This window comes from Hylobates moloch, unplaced genomic scaffold (genome assembly GCF_009828535.3).
Source record: "Hylobates moloch isolate HMO894 unplaced genomic scaffold, HMol_V3 SCAFFOLD_15, whole genome shotgun sequence".
Taxonomy (NCBI): Eukaryota; Metazoa; Chordata; class Mammalia; order Primates; family Hylobatidae; genus Hylobates; species Hylobates moloch.
In genome coordinates, this window is record NW_026652290.1 from 57,957,309 (window position 1) to 57,974,850 (window position 17,542).

The 17,542-nt window shown below is 39.4% G+C and overlaps 1 protein-coding gene across 2 annotated transcripts in view; it reads right to left on the reverse strand.

Moving 5' to 3' along the window:
* Positions 1–17,542, reverse strand: part of MEIS1 (Meis homeobox 1) — a 230,599-nt gene that overhangs the window by 22,000 nt on the left and 191,057 nt on the right. Inside the window, exons 13-14 of one of the 2 annotated variants that reach the window (XR_009210127.1) lie at positions 9,947–10,043; positions 2,807–2,882 (exon numbers count right to left, since the gene is read on the reverse strand). The gene's annotated coding sequence lies outside the window, so the exon portion shown is untranslated. Of the gene's footprint in view, positions 1–2,806; positions 2,883–9,946; positions 10,044–17,542 lie in introns of those variants that run through there. The other variant, XR_009210128.1, reaches the window with a different exon arrangement.

The window sequence follows — 17,542 nt, forward strand, 5'->3', positions numbered from 1 at the left end:
AACCATATGTAGAAAGCTGAAACTGGATCCCTTCCTTATACCTTATACAAAAATTAATTCAAGATGGATTAAAGACTTAAACATTAGACCTAACACCATAAAAACCCTAGAAGAAAACCTAGGCAATACCATTCAGGACATAGGCATGGGCAAGGACTTCATGTCTAAAACACCAAAAGCAATGGCAACAAAAGCCAAAATTGACAAATGGGATCTAATTAAACTAAAGAGCTTCTGCACAGCAAAAGAAACTACCATCAGAGTGAACAGGCAACCTACAGAATGGGAGAAAATTTTTGCAATCTACTCATCTGACAAAGGGCTAATATCCAGAATTTACAATGAACTCAAACAAATTTACAAGAAAAAAACAAACAACCCCATCAAAAAGTGGGTGAAGGACATGAACAGACACTTCTCAAAAGAAGCTATTTATGCAGCCAAAAGACATGAAAAAATGCTCATCATCACCGGCCATGAGAGAAATGCAAATCAAAACCACAATGAGACACCATCTCACGCCAGCTAGAATGGCGATCATTAAAAAGTCAGGAAACAACAGGTGCTGGAGAGGATGTGGAGAAATAGGAACACTTTTACACTGTTGGTGGGACTGTAAACTAGTTCAACCATTGTGGAAGCCAGTGTGGCAATTCCTCAAGGATCTAGAACTAGAAATACCATTTGACCCAGCCCTCCCATTACTGGGTATATACCCAAAGGATTATAAATCATGCTGCTATAAAGACACGTGCACACGTATGTTTATTGCTGCACTATTCACAAATAGCAAAGACTCGGAACCAACCCAAATGTCCAACAATGATAGACTGGATTAAGAAAATGTGGCACATATACACCATGGAATACTATGCAGCCATAAAAAAGGATGAGTTCATGTCCTTTGAAGGGACATGGATGAAGCTGGAAACCATCATTCTCAGCAAACTATCCCAAGGACAAAAAATCAAACACCGCATGTTCTCACTCATAGGTGGGAATTGAACAATGAGAACACATGGACTCAGGAAGGGGAACATCACACACCAGGGCCTGTTGTGGGGTGGGGAGAGGGGGGATGGACAGCATTAGGAGATATACGTAATGACGAGTTAATGGGTGCAGCATACAACATGGCACGTGTATATATATGTAACTAACCTGCACGTTGTAGACATGTACCCTAAAACTTAAAGTATAATTTTTAAAAAAACAACCAAATAAATTAAGATATCAAAAGGAAAGGTGGCTAGGCCCTGTGGCTCACACCTGTAATCCCAGCATTTTGGGAGGCTGAGGCGGGAGGATCGCTTGAGCCCAGGAGCAACATAGTGAGACTCCATCTCTACAAAAAAAAAAAAAAAAAAAATCAAAAAATTAGCCAGGCATGGTGGCACATGACTGTGCTCCCAGCTACTTGGGAGGCTGAAGGGGGAGGATTGCTTAAACCAAGGAGTATGAGGCCGCAGTGAGCCAAAATTGGAGCCACTACACTCCAGCCTAGGCAACTAAGCAAGGCCCTGTCGAAAGACAGAAAGATAAGGAAGAAAGAGGAAGGAAGGAGGGAGGGAGGGAAGGAAGGAAGGAAGGAAGGAAGGAAGGAAGGAAGGAAGGAAGGAAGGAAAGAAGGTGGGCAGGAAGGAAAGAAGGGACGGAGGGAAGGGAGGGAGAACAAGAAGAAGTGTATCCAGCTTAGTGGGTCTTTAAATGTTCAAACAAATGACTAACATTCACTGAGGACTTACGACATGTGTCAAGCACTGTTCTAAGCACATTGCACCTAATAGCTCATTTACTCTTCACAACTAACCTAGCAGGTGGAAACTATTATTACTTTCATTTTAGTGACAAGGAAAGTCAGTCACAGAGAGGTCAAATTACCTCCTGAGAGTCACACAGTGTAACTCGAAGAGCCTGGATCCAAATCTAGGCAATATGACCACAGAACCATAGTCGCTAGGCTACACTGCCTCTGGAATCACGTCCTTGGTGGCTTGGAAGCCTGTCTACACTACCCTCCAGTCAGTCACTTATTAATAGTAACTGGCGCGGTTATCAAATGGACTCTTGCAGCATCCCAGTGCTGTGTTCAAGCAACCCTTCTTTTACTTAATAATGGCTCCAAAAGGCAAGAGTAACGATGCTAGCCATTCGAATACACCAAAAAGAAGGTATAAACTACTTCCTTTAAGTGAAAAGATGAAAGTTCTGGACTTAATAAGGCAAGAATAAAAAAATCGTATGCTGAGGATGCTAAGATCTACGGTAAGAATAAGTCTTCTATCCATTAAATTGTGAAGAAGGAAAAACAAATTTGTGCCAGTTTTACTGTCACACCTTAGCTACAAATGTTAAGGCTACAGTGAGTGATAAATAATTAATATAGAAAAGGCATTAACTTTGTGGAAGAAATGAACAGAAACGTGTTTCAATTGGCAGCAACCAGGTTTGGCACCACCTGCGGTTTCAGAAGTCCACTGAGGTTCTTGGAATTTATACTCAAGGATAAGGGAGGATGCCAATATTTTGGTGAATTTTTAATTTGCCTCAGTTTCAGATCCATAATTATATGTATCTAATAAGTCACAATAAAAAATAGTGTTTCTTTTTCTTAATTCATTCTCCTCTTTTTACACAAACGTTTTTTGGACCCATCAACCCTTCACCCCTGAAACCAAAACATGTGGCTCACCCACCCCAAAACATGTTCCCATTTGTTCTCCATCTGGCTGGAATTCCTTTTAAAGTTGGGAGTTTGGGCTTCAAAGAAATCCCTGAACATGTCCTCAGTGAATCTACCTACCTCCTCCTGCCGGCTGTATCTTACTCCTTTAATCTTACTCAAGTTTCCTGGCTATCCTCTTTCCTCTATGATGCTCATCCTGAAAAAAGAAAATGGCCTGAAGCTAAATAGCCCATAAAGGAAGTAGGTAGGCTTGTGAATGCCCACAATTTCAAAGGACGTGAATGAACCATTGGTTCATGTTGGTTTTCTCCACAGCCCTTTAAAATAGACAGGGTGAAACTTTTGTCCATTACCATTTTGCTGATGGATGGAGGAAGAAGGAACCTGCCACAAACTGAATTAGCACTAAGTAATTTTCCCTTTCTTTATGTAAACAAATGCCTTTCAATATGCAACAATTCTTGAGGTGTTCAGGTTACATGCTTATTTTAAGATCTTTGTTTACTTTCTGATCTTCATAGGTCATTGACATCCCATTTAGCACTGGTGACCCTGTTTATACAATTTTGATATAAATTAAAAAGTGTTCTTGGGGATAACATTAACATTCACAATTCCAATCTACCACATAAGCAAACAATAGCCTTTGCTCAGTCCTGTATATAATTGTTCAAAAGCTTCAGCGTAGACTCCAATACTCGGAGCAAATCTGATCAAACAGATTTGCTTTCTGACTTTTTATTCAAAGCAGGATGAGATCTCAGCCTATGTAAACTCCAATGGAATAACTTATGGGATTTTTGATAGAATGTAGTCATAATAAAACACTGGATAGGGTATTTCAGGTTTTAATTAATAAGAAGAGACAAATCAATAGGGGTCTATTTCTACAATCTTAACTTGGACTTAACATGTGTTTCTTTTTCACTTAAAATTCAGAAGGTATTGTTCCTTTTAACCTTTTTTATTCTCTAGAAGGAAGGGGGGAGAATAATATTTTTGGAATTTGGTTTCTAATTTTTTACATCATTTGTATTAAGCTTCCATCCTAAAAAATGTTAATAATTACTCCTTCATAAATACATATCATTCTTGTGAATAATTGCAAGTATTTAAGAAACTATTTTTCTGATAGCTTACTCTGATCCTATTCATACTTCATGAGTGGACAATTCCTTATCCTAATTATGAAAAACTATCCTAATTGTATTAAAAACTGTCATATTCCTAGGCAAAGAAACTAATCTGGGAATACAGATAAGATGAAAAGGCCCATACTGTCTCTTTGTTAGGAGTATATCCTAAAGAAATTATTGAACAAATATACAGAAACGTACAAAGGTATTGATTCAGCATGATTTGCAAATGCAAAAAAAATGGAAACAGCTTAAATGTACATCGATAAGGAGTTGTTTTGAAAAATTAGGATGCATGAAAACACTGGTATACTTGGCAGCCATTAAAATGATGATGTGGATCATTTATTAATGTGAATAGATGACCATGATATATTAAGTTCATTATCCAATTATTAATCACCTAGTAATAAGTAAATAAAGATTGTTCGAGTATGCCTCTGTGTGTGTGTGTGTGTATGTGTGTGTGTGTGTGTGTGTGTGTGTGTGTGTGTGGAAAGAACACTGTATACCATAGTGTGTTCTAAGAAAAACTAGTCTATTGAAATAAAGCTTTTCTCATCAAATAAGTTTGGGAAACTCTACATTTTACCTCCCTTCTGTGAATATCATAGTACATATCAGCATATTAAAGTCTCTGAGAAGTCCTGTAATAAAAGAAAACCTGTTTATGTGCATTTAACCCTCAATTTCCTAAACCTATTTTAGCATAAATACCTTCCTTTTTTTTTTTTTTTTTTTTTTTTTTTCAGATGGAGCCTCACTCTGTCACCTAGGCTGGAGAGCAGTGGTTCAGTCTCTTCTCACTGCAACCTCCACCTCCTGGGCTCAAGTGATTCTCCAGCCTCAGCCTCCCAAGTTGCTGGGATTACAGGCTCCCGCCACCACGCCCAGATAATTTTTTTATTTTTAGTAAAGACAGGGTTTCACCATGTTGGCCAAGCTGGTCTTGAGCTCCTGACCTTAGGTGATCTGCCCACCTTTGCTTTCCAAAATGCTCGGATAACAGGCGTGCACCACCGCACCTGGCTTATAAATACCTTCTTTCGAGTGCCCTGTAAAACAAGCTTCAGCAACTTTTGGCAGTAGTACGAAAGATGATATCTTTTTAATGTATGTTTTCTGAATTATTTTGCAATAAATATGCATTGCTTTTAAGATTTAAAAAATGAGCTAGATAAAACTATTTTTAAAATTATTTTGAGAAAAAAGCACGTTGACAAAAAAGATGTAGTCAGAGATATTTAAGTACATTGCTACATAAAAGGGCAACTTATGAAATACATGTGATGTGATGGATCTTCTTTTTGTAAAAACAAAAAATATGTAAGTTAAAAAAAGGAAAAAAGAGAAGGCATGAATTCAAGTTTTACCATTCATATCTCTAGGTCATCAGTGATAGGTAATGCTTACTGTTTTACTTTGTTTTCAAAGTGCTCTTTATTAAGTACTTTTGCAATTGGAAAATTAACAATAAATTTTTGTATGAAAGAGCACACATGTATTTTAAGAGAGAAAAAGAAATGGAGCAAAGAAAAATATGCACCATAGTCTCCGTTCAAACATAGTTGCGGTTGCTTCTATTTATTTGTCAATACAAGACTTTATCTTCCTCAGGTTAAATCTATTATAAAATTTTTAAACCCCATGTGGTGTTTTTTTGAATGCTTCTTCTCTCTTTCCTGACTATGCTCTTCTTGCTCTCTTCCAGCACTTGGTTCCATTATGTGAGGAATAAAGAATGACTTTTCAGAACATCCCAGCATACCACCCACAAAGATAATACTGCAGAAGTTACAGGTACTTGGGAGGGAAACTCCCATTATCAAATCGTACAGTGTTGCACTGGTCTGAGAAATTAGCAGCAAAGTATCCATGGACATCTTGAAAAACAAAAATTATAAATCCTGTTGATAATACTGTCTATTTTATTGTTTTTATATATTTATTATGTTTGGCTAAATTTCAGCCCCTTAGTTTTACTGATAAACTTAGTTTATTACTAAAAATAAACTTGATTATTTGCAAATATTCTTTTTGGAAATGTAATTTTTGTCCAAATTACATTTCTAAGGAAGTGTGTAAGTGTATTTTTACAAGATATGAATACAGAGTAATGAGACTTTCAAAACAGACCTTAGCTTCCATACTCAAATGAAAGTTCTTCTTCAAAAATTAATGTTAGGAGGCGATACATATTTCAGTGACCCTTCCACTGCTTAAAGCACTTAAAAAGTCCTGGTGGATAAGCTTTTTGATGTGCTGCTGGATTCACTTGGCCAGTATTTTATTGAGGATTTTCTCATTGATGTTCATCAAGGATATCGGCCCTGAAATTTTCTTTTTTTTTTTTTTGTCTCTGCTGGGTTTTGGTATCAGGATGATGCTGGCCTCCTAAAATGAGTTAGGGAGGAGCCCTCTTTTTCTATTATTTGGAGCAGTTTCAGAAGGAATGGTACCAGCTCCTCTTTGTACCTGTGGTAGAATTTGGCTGTGAATCCATCTGGTCCTGGGCTTTTTTTGGTTGGTACATATTAATTACTGCCTCAATTTCAGAACTTGTTATTGGTCTATTCAGGGATTCGCCTTCTTTCTGGTTTAGTCTTGGGAGGGTGTATGTGTCCAGGAATGTATTCATTTCTTCTAGGTTTTCTAGTTTATTTGCATAGAGGTGTGTATAGTATATACACACCTGATGGTAGTTCGTATTTCTGTGGGATCAGTGGTGATATCCCCTTTAACATTTTTTATTGTGTCTGTTTGATTCTTCTCTCTTTTCTTCTTTATTAGTCTGGCTAGCGGTCTACCTATTTTGTTAATCTTTCAAAAAACCAGCTCCTGAATTCATTGATTTTTTGAAGGGTTTTTTTGTGTCTATCTCCTTCAGTTCTGCTCTGATCTTAGTTATTTCTTGCCTTCTGCTAGCTTTTGGGTTTGTTTGCTCTTGCTTCTCTAGTTCTTTTAATTGTGATGTTAGGGTGTTGATTTTAGATCTTTCCTGCTTTCTCCTGTGGACATTTAGTGCTATAAATTTTTAAAGTTACATTATAAAACAGGAAAAAGTCCTATTACTATAACATTACATCTTATTTTTGAACAAAGATAAAAATCTCCATCTTGAACTTCCACTTTATTTGTAATATATTATCTCCAATTGTTTTGGGAGTGCTTCCAAAAATAAGCCAACCACCAAACAATAAACAAGTGTCTGCCAAGACTATAAAAACAAACAAAAAATACAAGAACAACAACAAAAGCCTTATCATAGACGGTGAAGTCTTTCAAAACATGAATTCCAACCTCTTTTCAGCACTAATAGCATTGAAATTTTGCATAAATAAAAATTCATGGATATTCAGGGCCCATGGGAGGCTGATTATTAAACATTATATATATAAATATTGTTTGTTCATATATACATGTATGTTTGTATATTGCCTACCCTTAAAAATGTACATATTTTGACATATAAATATAAAACTTACATCCCCCAATTGTATTTAGCTTTGAAATGTGATTAATGATATCCAGTTAGAGATTGACACACAGGTTACAGTCTATACCATGAGAGAATCCATCAAAAAAAGATGTTAAGGTTCCAGTCAGTCATTCTGATTTACTAAAGCATGAAGCAATGCTATTGATGATGAATCTTGCACATGCTGCCTTTATGATCTGCAATAAGGCAGACCATCCAAATTTGTAATTTAGAGCTCTGGAGTGTTCAATTTTTGTGATTTTGTAGAGACAAATACTAACAAATGTATGGCACCCATATGCTTTCCTGCCTTTAAGCATGGACACCACTGAAACTAAGAGCTATATCCTGCTTTTTGGCAGAAGATAGAAAGATTTGTTTAGGAAGAAAGCTATGGGCCACTAATATGAAAGAAGCTTTGAGAAACTAACTTTTCATTTGCAATTGGCACAACCTATTCCTAACAAACAATTCTGAAATGTTTACACCATGATACTTCCCTTCAAATAATTTTCAAAGGACTTTCCAATTTAACTTTAAGACATTCAAGTCAAAGTCTTAAAGTATCAAATATAGGAGAACTTGTTTAATATTTTCCAGGATAGCAACAAATTCCCACCTTTGAAATAATAAACAGCTTTTATTTAACAATGAGTAATCTAATACATAGTTTTCAAACAATTCTGAAAAAAAAGAAAGAATTGTGAAAGAAGCAATTATTTGACTACACAGTAGTTGGCAAAATACAGTCTGCAGACCGAACCATGTAGACCACCTGTTTTTGTAAATAAAGTTTTACTGGAGCACAGCCAAGCCCACTTGTTTATGTATTGTCTACTGCTGCTACAAAGGAAGAGTTGAGTGGTTGCAATCGAAATCTTATGGCCAGCAAAACCTAAAATACCTATCATCTGGCCCTTTACAAAAAGTTTGCCAACACTTGGACTACAGTATTAATTTTCTTTTCTAATAATTATTTGTCAATAACAGTGAATTCACAAACATTTTCCCACTCCATGGGCTAGAAAACTAAGTTAGACTCAGTAGTACAATATAAACATTAATGACATCATGTTTCCCAACATAAAAACATTTGGAACTGGTGATTTACTCAGCCTAGCACCACACCTGCTTAGTCTAGATCTACACATCTGTATCAGAGACAGAGTATGCAGTTCACAGTTTCTGCCATTTTTACAAGAACAAAGCTTCAGTGTAAAGGCTTAGTCACGTATAATATTTATAATGTTATATCAAAATCATCAAATGAATTACAAATAAGACATGATGAACTAGTGTTTAGAATGGGAAGGACATTTCTCACCAGGTGCTAATAATTTGAAGGTAGATTTGACTGCAGGCTCACATAAGTTGATACAGCACTCCCTTAATCAAAGGATAGCTTAAAAGAATATGAAATGAGCTGACACATTTTGACATTTGCCGATTGCAGATCAGATACATGTGCACTGCACATTGGAAATGCGTTGGAAAGAGTTTTCATTCCTTTAAGTTATGGATTTTAAATCAGTTCCTGAGATGAACATTTCAAACATACAAGCATACAGTTTTGAAACACTCACCCAAACCTGGGAGACGGAACATGTGCATGCAAGTCTTGCCCATTCCCGCATATCCCCATTTTACACTTTGAATTGCAAAGTAGATTATAAAAGGACCAGAAGAAAATGCAGATAACTTTCAGTCAATAGCATGGGAAAGAATATCTAAACATAAAAGCAAAGCAAAAAATTATAAAGAAAAATATATTTGATGCATAAAATTTTTAAATATCTGTATATCAAAGAGTCATAAAAGCTATAAAGCAAAAGAAAATACATACAACTTAAAGGTTGTATTCTTAATGTATTGCAAGTCTTTAAACTTATGAGAAATGATAAATAATACTTATTAAATTAACCATTCAAAAAACCTTAATTGAACTCATACCCTAATACTGTTTGAGCTTCAGTGGGTGACCCCTGCCACACTGTTCCATGACTGACTGGTGTCCTAGAATGTGAGACTTTCACTGCTAAAGCCAGTACAGTCCCAGACAATCTTCATAGTCAAATAGGACTGGATTCAAGTCTGCATTGCCCCCCGCATGACTTTCAACATGTTACTCCACATTAATGAGTCTCAATCTCCTCAGTTCTAAATGGGTGCCAACACAAGTACTTTAAGGATTTGGGAGATTAAGCAAGGAAAATGTACAAAGCTTACACACCTGGCACACAGCACATAATAAATGGTAACTATGATGATTTTTATTATGATCATCATCACTATTGTTATCATTGTTTGCCAGCTATGAAAGCCTACTGGTCTCTTCCCAGTATCCATCCTTATTCCTGTCTACTTAACCCCAGTTTGGGGAAAAGATTAAACAAACACTGCTGAATTCCTGGATACAAGTCATCATCTGACCTAGTTCTGGCAACTGAAAAAAAAAGGGAGCAGAGAGTTTTTGATGGGACTTCCAGGAAGGCTCTTTAAAATATGTGGCTGTATGGGAAGGGAAGGAGAGGGCAGACTTGGCTGGAATGGACATTTCGTCCTTGGCTCTTTCATTTCTTCCTGCCTGAAACACAGACTCGATTCTGGAAGCAAAGCAGTCATATCCCAAGGGTGAAAAGCACATACCAGGGGTGGCTTAGTGGAAAGATACGAGTCCATTTCTCTACTGGCATCATGGAGACACTGTACCAATCCTAGGTTTTTGACTTTTGGACTTTTCATTCTGAGAGAAAAAAATAAAAGTGTTTATTTAATCCACTGTTTCCAGGCTTGTGTTATTCACAGCCAAACACAATTCCCAGCTGATACATCAGTCATACTAATAGAAATGTAGGCAAAGGATTCAAACAGGCAATTTAACAATAACAACAAAAAAAGGCAAACATTGGGTACATCTATGACAAAAGTTATTACATTATTATTATTACATAAATATAAGCATGACACCATTGTTTAGCTGTCATGTTGACAATAGAGAATAATATTTAAAACACCATATTTGATAATTACCAAATGTAACAATTATTTTTATTATGCTATACTTTCTTCTGGCTTTTTTTTTTTTTACTTTTTTTGAAATTGGGTCTTGCCGTTAAAGAGGGTCTCACTCTGTCACCCAGGCTGGAATGCAGTGGTACAATCATGGCTCACTATAGCCTCAACCTACCCAGGCGCAAGTGATTCTCCCACCTCAGCCTCCCAAGTAGCTTGGACTACAGGCATGCAACATCATGCCCCACTAGTTTTGGTATTTTTTTGTATAGAAAGGGTTTCCCCATGTTGCCTAGGCTGGTCTTGACCTTCTGGGCTCAAGGGATCTGCCCACCTCAACCTCCCAAAGTGCTGGAATTACAGGTGTGTGCCACAGTGCCCATCCTCTTTTGACCTTTCAAAAGAAATAAAATGCAATAGAAGTGTCCTTTTATTCACATAGAGGGGAACAACACACAATGGGGCCTGTTGGAGGGTAGAGGGTTAGGAGGAGGGAGAGGATCAGGGAAAATAACTAATAGATACTAGGCTTACTACCTGGGTAATGAAATAATCATGACACAAGTTTACCTCTATAACAAACCTGCATATGTACCCCTGAACTTAAAATAAGTTAAATTAAAAAAAGAAGGTTTGGCTTCCAGGCAAGATGGCCGAATAGGAACAGCTCTGGTCTGCAGTTCCCAGCAAGACCAACACAGGAGGCGAGTGATTTCTACATTTCCAACTGAGGTACCCAGTTCATCTCATTGGGACTGGTTGGACAGTGGGTGCAGCCCACGGAGGGCAAGCCGAAGCAGGGTGGGGCATGGCCTCACCTGGGAAGCACAAGGGGTTGGGGAACTCCCTCCCCTTGCCAAGGGAAGCCTTGAGGGACTGTGCCATGAGGAATGATGCATTCAGGCCCAGATACTATGCTTTTCCATCAGTCTTTGCAACCATCAAACCAGGAGATTTCCTCAGGTGCCTATGCCACCAGGGCCTTGGGTTTCAAGCACAAAACTGACCAGCCATTTGGGAAGACACCGAGCTAGCTGCAGGAGTTTTTTTTCATACCCCAATGGTGCCTGAAACACCAGTGAGACAGAACCATTCGCTCCCCTGGAAAGGGGGCTGAAACCAGGGAGCTGAGTGGTCTTGCTCAGCAGATTCCACCCCCATGGTGCCCAACAAGCTAAGGTCCACTGGCTTGAAATTCTCGCTGCCAGCTCAGCAGTCTGAAGTTGACCTGCTTGAGCTTGGTGGGGAGAGGGGTGTCTGCCATTACTCAGGCTTCAGTAGGCATTTTTCCCCTCACAGTGTAAACAAAGCCACCGGGAAGTTAGAACTTGGTGAAGTGCACTGCAGCTCAGCAAAGCCGCTGTAGCCAGACTACCTCTCTAGATTCCTCCTCTTTGGGCAGGGAGTCTCTGAAAGAAAGGCAGCAGCCCCAGTCAGGGGCTTATAGATAAAACTCCCACCTCCCTGGGACAGAGAACCTGGGGGAAGGGGTGGCTGTGAATGCAGCATCAGCAGACTTAAACGTTCTTGCCTGCTGGCTATAAAGAGAGCAGAGGATCTCCCAGCACAGCACTTGAGCTCTGCTAAGGGACAGACTGCCTCCTCAAGTGGATCCCTGGCCCCCATGCCTTCTGACAGAGAGACAACTCTCAGCAAAAGTCAACAGATACCTCATACAGGAGAGCTCTGGCTGGCATCTGGCAGGTGCCTCTCTGGGATGAACCTTCCAGAAGAAGGAGCAGGCAGCAATCTTTGCTGTTCTGCAGCCTCCGCTGGTGATACCCACACAAACAGGGTCTGGAGTGGACCTCCAGCAGACCTGCAGAAGAGGGGCCTCACTGTTAGAAGGAAAACTAACAAAGAGAAAGCAATAGCATCAATATCAACAAAAAGAACCCTCACTCAAAAACCCCATCTGAAGGTCACCAACATCAAAGATGAAAGGGAGATAAATCCACAAAAATGAGGAAAAACCAGCTCAAAAGGCTGAAAATTCCAAAAACAAGAGTACCCCTTCTCCTCCAAAAAATCACAACTTCTCACCAGCAAAGGAACAAAACAGGATGAAGAATGAGTTTGAAGAATGGACAGAAGTAGGCTTCAGAAGGTGGGTAATAATAAACTCCTCTGAGATAAAGGAGCATGTTCTAACCCAGTGCAAGGAAGCTAAGAACCATGATAAAAGGTTACAGGAACTAGTAACTAGAATAACCAGTTTAGAGAAGAACACAAATGACCTGATGGAGCTGAAAAACACAGCACGAGAACTTTGGGAAGCATACACAAGTATCAATAGCCAAACTGATCAAGTGAAAGAAAGGATTTCAGAGATTGAAGATCAACTTAATGAAATAAACCATGAAGATAAGACTAGAGAAAAAAGAATGAAAAGGAACAAACAAAGCCTCCAAGAAATATAGGACTTGTGAAGAGACCAAACCTACATTTTATTGGTGTACTTGAAAGTGACAAGGAGAATGGAACCAAGTTGGAATACACTTCAGGATATTATCCAGGAGAACTTCCCCAACCTAGCAAGACAGTCCAACAATTCAAATTCAGGAAATACAGAGAACACCTCAAAGATACTCTTTGAGAAGAGCAACCCCAAGACACATAATCACCAGATACACCAAGGTTGAAATGAAGAAAAAAATGTTAAGGGCAACCAGAGAGAAAGGTTGGATTACCCACAAAGGGAAGCCCATCAGACTAACAGCAGATCTTTCTGCAGAGAGCATACAAGCCAGAAGAGAGTGGGGGCCAATATTCAACATTCTTAAAGGAAAGAATTTTCAACCCAGAATTTCATATCCAGCCAAATTAAGCTTCAAAAGCAAAGAAGAAATAAAATCCTTTACAGACAAGCAAATGCTGGTGATTTTGTCACCACCAGGCCTGCCTTACAAGAGTTCCTGAAGGAAGCACAAAATATGGAAAGGAAACACCAGTACCAGCCACTGCAAAAACATACAAAATTGTAAAGACCATTGACACTATGAAGAACCTGCATCTACTAACGGGCAAAATAACCAGCTAGCATCATAATGACAAGATCAAATTCACACATAACAATATTAATCTTAAATATAAACAGGCTAAATGCTCCAATTAAAAGACACAGACTGGCAAATTGGATAAAGAGTCAAGACCCATCAGTGTGCTGTATTCAGGAGACCCATCTTACAAGCAAAGATGAATATAGGCTCAAAACAAAGGAACGGAGGAAGATTTACCCAGCAAATGGAAAGCAAAAAAAAAGCAGGGGGAGGGAGGGAGCCAAGATGGCTGAATAGGAACAGCTTCAGTCTACAGCTCCCAGCATGAGCGACGCAGAAGACGGGTGATTTCTGCATTTCCATCTGAGGTACCGGGTTCATCTCACTATGGAGTGCCAGACAGTGGGCGAAGGACAGTGGGTGCAGTGCACCGTGCATGAGCCAAAGCAGGGTGAGGCATTGCCTCACTCTGAAAGTGCAAGGGGTCAGGGAGTTCCCTTTCCTAGTCAAAGAAAGGGGTGACAGACGGCACCTGGAAAATCAGGTCACTCCCACCCTAATACTGTGCTTTTCCAACAGGCTTAAAAAACGGCACACCAGGAGATTATATGCTGCACCTGGCTCGGAGGGTCCTACACCCATGGAGTCTCGCTGATTGCTAGCACAGCAGTCTGAGATCAAACTGCAAAGCGGCAGCAAGGCTGGGGGAGGGGCGCCCGCCATTGCCCAGGCTTGCTTAAGTAAACAAAGCAGCACACAGCTGGAGATCTGAGAATGGGCAGACTGCCTCCTCAAGTGGGTCCCTGACCCCTGACCCCCGAGCAGCCTAACTGGGAGGCACCCCCAAGTAGGGGCAGACTGACACCTCACACAGCTGGGTACTCCTCTGAGACAAAACTTCCATAGGAACGATCAGGCAGCAGCATTCGCGGTTCACAAAAATCTGCTGTTCTGCAGCCTCCACTGCTGAGACCCAGGGAAACAGGGTCTGGAGTGGACCTCTAGCAAACTCCAACAGACCTGCAGCTGAGGGTCCTATCTGGTAGAAGGAAAACTAACAAACAGAAAGGACATCCACACCAAAAACCCATCTGTACATCACCATCATCAAAGACCGAAAGTAGATAAAACCAAAAAGATGGGGAAAAAACAGAGCAGAAAAACTGGATATTCTAAAAAGCAGAGCACCTCTCCTCCTCTAAAGGAACGCAGTTTCTCACAAGCAACGGAACAAAGTTGGACAGAGAATGACTTTGACGAGTTGAGAGAAGAAGGCTTCAGACGATCAAACTACTCTGAGCTACAGGAGGAAATTCAAACCAAAGGCAAAGAAGTTAAAAACTTTGAAAAAAATTTAGACGAATGTATAACTAGACTAACCAATACAGAGAAGTGCTTAAAGGAACTGATGGAGCTGAAAACCAATGCATGAGAACTACCTGACAAATGCACAAGCCTCAGTAGCCGATTCAATCAACTGGAAGAAAGAGTATCAGTGATGGAAGATGAAATGAATGAAATGAAGTGAGAAGGGAAGTTTAGAGAAAAAAGAATAAAAAGAAAAAAACAAAGCATCCAAGAAATATGGGACTATGTGAAAAGACCAAATCTACGTCTGATTGGTGTACCTGAAAGTGACGGGGAGAATGGAACCAAGTTGGAAAGCACTCTGCAGGATATTATCCAGGAGAACTTCCCCAATCTAGCAAGGCAGGCCAACATTCAGATTCAGGAAATACAGAGAATGCCACAAAGATACTCCTTGAGAAGAGCAACTCCAAGACACATAATTGTCAGATTCATAAAAGTTGAAATGAAGGAAAAAATGTTAAGAGCAGCCAGAGAGAAAGGTCGGGTTACCTGTCAGGCCCCTGAGCCCAAGCCAAGCCATCACATCCCCTATGACTTGCACATATACATCCAGATGGCCTGAAGTAACTGAAGCTCCACAAAAGAAGTAAAAATAGCCTTAACTGATGACATTCCACCATTGTGATTTGTTCCTGCCCCACCCTGACTGATCAATGTACTTTGTAATCTCCCCCACCCTTAAGAAGGTACTTTGTTGTAATCTCCCCCACCCTTAAGAAGGTACTTTGTAATCTCCCCCACCCTTAAGAAGGTTCTTTGTAATTCTCCCTACCCTTGAGAATGTACTTTGAGAGATCTACCCCCTGCCCCCCAAAACACTGCTCCTAACTCCACCGCCTATCCCAAAACCTATAAGAACTAATGATAATCCACCATCCTTTGCTGACTCTCTTTTCAGACTCAGCCCACCTGCACCCAGGTGAAATAAACAGCCATGTTGCTCACACACAGCCTGTTTGGTGGTCTCTTCACATGGACGTGCATGAAATTACCCACAAAGGGAAGCCCATCAGACTAACAGTGCATCTCTCAGCAGAAATTGTACAAGCCAGAAGAAAGTGGGGGCCAATATTCAACATTCTTAACAAAAAGAATTTTCAACCCAGAATTTCATATCCAGGCAAACTAAGCTTCATAAGCGAAGGAGAAATAAAATACTTTACAGACAAGCAAATGCTGAGAGATTTTGTCACCACCAGGCCTTCCCTAAAAGAGCTCCTGAAGGCAGCACTAAACATGGAAAGGAACAACCGTTACCAGTCACTGCAAAATCATGCCAAATTGTAAAGATAATCAAGGCTAGGAAGAAACTGCATCAACTAACGAGCAAAATAACCAGCTAACATCATAATGACAGGATCAAATTCTCACATAACAAAATTAACTTTAAATGTAAATGGACTAAATACTCCAATTAAAAGACACAGACTGGCAAATTGGATAAAGAGTCAAGACTCATCAGTGTGCTGTATTCAGGAAACCCATCTCATGTGCAGAGACACACATAGGATCAAAATAAAAGGATGGAGGAAGATCTACCAAGCAAATGGAAAACAAAAAAAGGCAGGGGTTACAATCCTAGTCTCTGATAAAACAGACTTTAAACCAACAAAGATCAAAAGAGACAAAGAAGGCCATTACATAATGGTAAAGGGATCAATACAACAAGAAGAGCTAACTATCCTAAATATATATGCACCCAATACAGGAGCACCCAGATTCATAAAGCAAGTCCTGAGTGACCTACAAAGAGACTTAGACTCCCACACAATAATAATGGGAGACTTTCACACCCCACTGTCAACATTAGACAGATCAACGAGACAGAGAGGTATCAAGGATACCAAGGAATTGAACTGAGCTCTGCACCAAGCAGACCTAATAGACATCTACAGAACTCTCCACCCCAAATCAACAGAATATACATTTTCTTCAGCACCACACCACACCTATTCCAAAATTGACCACATAGTTGGAAGTAAAGCTCTCCTCAGCAAATGTAAAACAACAGAAATTATAACAAACTGTTTCTCAGACCACAGTGCAATCAAACTAGAACTCAGGATTAAGAAACTCACTCAAAACCGCTCAACTACATGGAAACTGAACAACCTGCTCCTGAATGACTACTGGGTACATAACGAAATGAAGGCAGAAATAATGAGGTTCTTTGAAACCAATGAGAACAAAGACACAACATACCAGAATCTCTGGGACACATTCAAAGCAGTGTGTAGAGGCAAATTTATAGCACTAAATGCCCACAAGAGAAAGCAGAAAAGATCCAAAATTGACACCCTAACATCACAATTAAAAGAACGAGAAAAGCAAGGCAAACACATTTAAAAGCTAGCAGAAGGCAAGAAATAACTAAAATCAGAGCAGAACTGAAGGAAATAGAGACACAAAAACCCTTCAAAAAGTTAATGAATCCAGGAGCTGGTTTTTTCAAAAGATCAACAAAATTGATAGACCGCTAGCAAGACTAATAAAGAAGAAAAGAGAGAAGAATCAAATAGATGCAATAAAAAATGAAAAAGGGAATATCACCACCGATCCCACAGAAATACAATCTACCATCAGAGAGTACTACAAACACCTCTACACAAATAACTAGAAATCTAGAAGAAATGGATAAATTCCTCGACACATACACCCCCCCAAGACTAAACCAGGAAGAAGTTGAATCTCTGAACAGACCAATAACAGGCTCTGAAATTGTGTCAATAATCAATAGCTTACCAACCAAAAAGAGTCCAGGACCAGATGGATTCAGAGCCAAATTCTACCAGAGGTATAAGGAGGAACTGGTACCATTCCTTCTGAAACTATTCCAATCAATAGAAAAACAGGGAATCTT